Source organism: Psammomys obesus, unplaced genomic scaffold, assembly GCF_907164565.1.
Source record: "Psammomys obesus unplaced genomic scaffold, mPsaObe1.curated_primary_1811, whole genome shotgun sequence".
Taxonomy (NCBI): Eukaryota; Metazoa; Chordata; class Mammalia; order Rodentia; family Muridae; genus Psammomys; species Psammomys obesus.
In genome coordinates, this window is record NW_026589315.1 from 6,385 (window position 1) to 8,984 (window position 2,600).

At 46.7% G+C, this 2,600-nt stretch overlaps 1 pseudogene; it reads right to left on the reverse strand.

Annotated features, from left to right (window-relative positions):
* Positions 1 to 1,081: 1,081 nt before the first annotated feature.
* On the reverse strand, positions 1,082 to 2,596 carry LOC129674966 (cytochrome P450 2A3-like; annotated as a pseudogene).
* Between the last annotated feature and the right edge of the window lie 4 nt (positions 2,597 to 2,600).

Consider the following 2,600-nt stretch of genomic DNA (forward strand, 5'->3'; position numbering starts at 1 on the left):
CACACACACACACACACACACACACACACACACACACACACACACACCATTGAGCTACTCTAGGGACTTAAGAAAAGGACTAGCCACAAGTCACAGAGCTTCAGTTGAACTGCATAGCCCCTGGTGAAAGGAGGCTCTTAACCACTGAGCTGTCTCTCCAGGCCAAAGAACAACTTGTATGTTATTTTAAAATTCAATTTCAAAAATTTATCTAATTTTAATTTTATTATTAATGGAAGTCTGTTTTTTTTCCTTTTTACTGATTTCTAATTTTCTGACTTATCGTCTTCCTCTCTAAAGCATTCTTTTTCACTATTTTTGCTTTATTTATTTAATGTTGCTTTCTATGCCTCTATTTCCCCAGCCCCACTTATCCTGAGTAATTTGTAGCTCCACCAGTACCTTCTATGGTGGTGTTTCGGTTCTCAGGTTTGTCCTCATTGGTGGTGTGCTAGTGACTGCAATGAACCTCGCATGGCTCTGGATGTTGCTGCTGTACTGAGGACTGAGTCTTCAGAGTGGTTGTTCCGCAAGAATATCTTCAAATGCGGAGCAGGGTGAAGCAGCAGCAATGAGCGATGCCACCCATCGACCAAACCCACGTACTGCTGTATCCTGGCATTTCCCGCCTATGTTCCCCACTGCTGCCATGCCCCAAAGAAAGGCAAAAGGGGTTGCTGATGGAGATAAAGCCAACGTGAAGGACCAGCCACAGAGATCCGCAAGGTTGTCTGTTGGCTCCTCCAAAGCGAGAGCCCAAGCCTAAAAAAGCCCCAACAAAGAAGGGAGAGAAGGTACCCAACAGGAAGAAAAGGACGGCTGAAATCCTGAGGAAATCGGAGCCGCCCAAACCAGGCACAGAAAGCTGAAGTTGTGGAGATGGCAAGTGACGTGTGTGCATTTTTGATAACTGTGTGCTTGTCTTGCTCTACCTGTGAAATATCTACCTACAGCAAGGCAGTGTATCTTCAGTAAGTCTATTTTGTGTTCTCTGTTTTTCCTGTCCATCTGCCCCTTTTTAAGACCCCCACCCCCACCAATAGCCTGGTCTCAATCCTTCTTTTTATGCTCATATATCCCTGGATCAGCGGGGCAAGAAACTCATTATGTAGTTTGGTGGGATCCTAGCTAAGGCCACGAGTCTAGGAGACACGTCAATGTCCTGGGGTGCCTGTGGGGATCTGAAGCGAAAGTTCTGCATGATGTTGGTAAGGAAGATAAAGCTCCATTCTAGCCAGTCCTTTTCCAAAACAGTACTGTTTTCCTAGAGAGGAGACAGGGGAAGGTGAAGTTTGGTCTTGCTGTCACCCCAATAGCAAATTCTTGGCTGCATTCTACATGGGGGGGGGGCTGAGACACTTAAAAAAAGCGCTACTATTTTTGCCTCAGTTTCCCCCTTATTGATGTGGGTTGATTTATTTCGGGCTGTAACAATGAGAAGTGTGGATTCCTTTCCCTACAGAGATGGGGAAGGGTATGCTGCCATGCAGCCTCATCTTTTCTAAGAACTGATTGTGTGACCTGAGAAAGATGTCAGCCTTAGTTTGAGCTTTCACTTCCCCTTCATCTGTCACTAAAGTTTGACCATCACATCTCCAGGGTTCAGATACATTGTGCTTGGAAATTTTGGCAGCTGCAGCTGGTTGGCTGAGGGTTAGATCCAAGAGAATATTCCAAGATGGGCAGAGATGCTTGGTTGCGCCATAGGGCAGCTCTGGATGAGCTATCTTTGTTGGTGTGGAGAGTAGCCTGGCACTAGACAGTGGCTTCTTACCAATGGAAAAGGGCACAAATGCATCACTCTTCTTAAACTGCCCCTTGTCATCCAGGAAGTGATTTGGGTTGAACTCTCTTGGGTTGGAGAAAAACTTGGGGTCTTTCAGCACAGAGCCCAGCATGGGAAACACTTCAGTTCCCTGTCAATGAGGAAGCAGATTTGGTATGTTAGATTTGGATGAGTGTCCTCTTGGCTCAAAGGGTTAGAAGGGCAAGTTAGGGTATCTCAGGTGAAGATAAAGTAACCTGTGAGTTGGGTGCCTCTGAGAGAGGAGCTTTGAGGAATGTGAGGTTCTCCTTGAGACAGGAGTGCAGGGGACGTGGGGCTCCTGTTCTAGGAGTCAGGATGGGTGAGTGACTTAATGTCTATGTTCTGGGGTGGGAGGTTCAGAGCTACTTCATTTCTCTCAAGTCAGGATTTGGGTGGTACCGAATTTATGCGTATGGGTAGACTTGCGACTCCTGTCCCTAACAGAGGAGATCTCGGTAAATTAAGTTTGTATTCCTTGAGACTTAATGATTGAGAGGTATGGAGTTGAAAGGCTTGAATCAGAAACTCTGGGGGGAAAGTCAATATATAAGAGTGTCTAAGTAGGAGGACAGAATGGTGTGGTGGCAGTGAAACCAGTCACTGATAAAGAGAGAGAGGGCCTAGTAGGAGGTTCCTGAGACCCAAGAAGAGAGCTGGGTGAGTCAGCACCTTGGGCAGGAGGAAATCTTGAAACTTGGCGTCCTTTGTGACCCTGCGATCCAGGCCCATGGGGGCCATGTCTCCGAATCTCTGGATCTCATGGATCACAGCCTCAGTGTAGGGCATCTTCAGG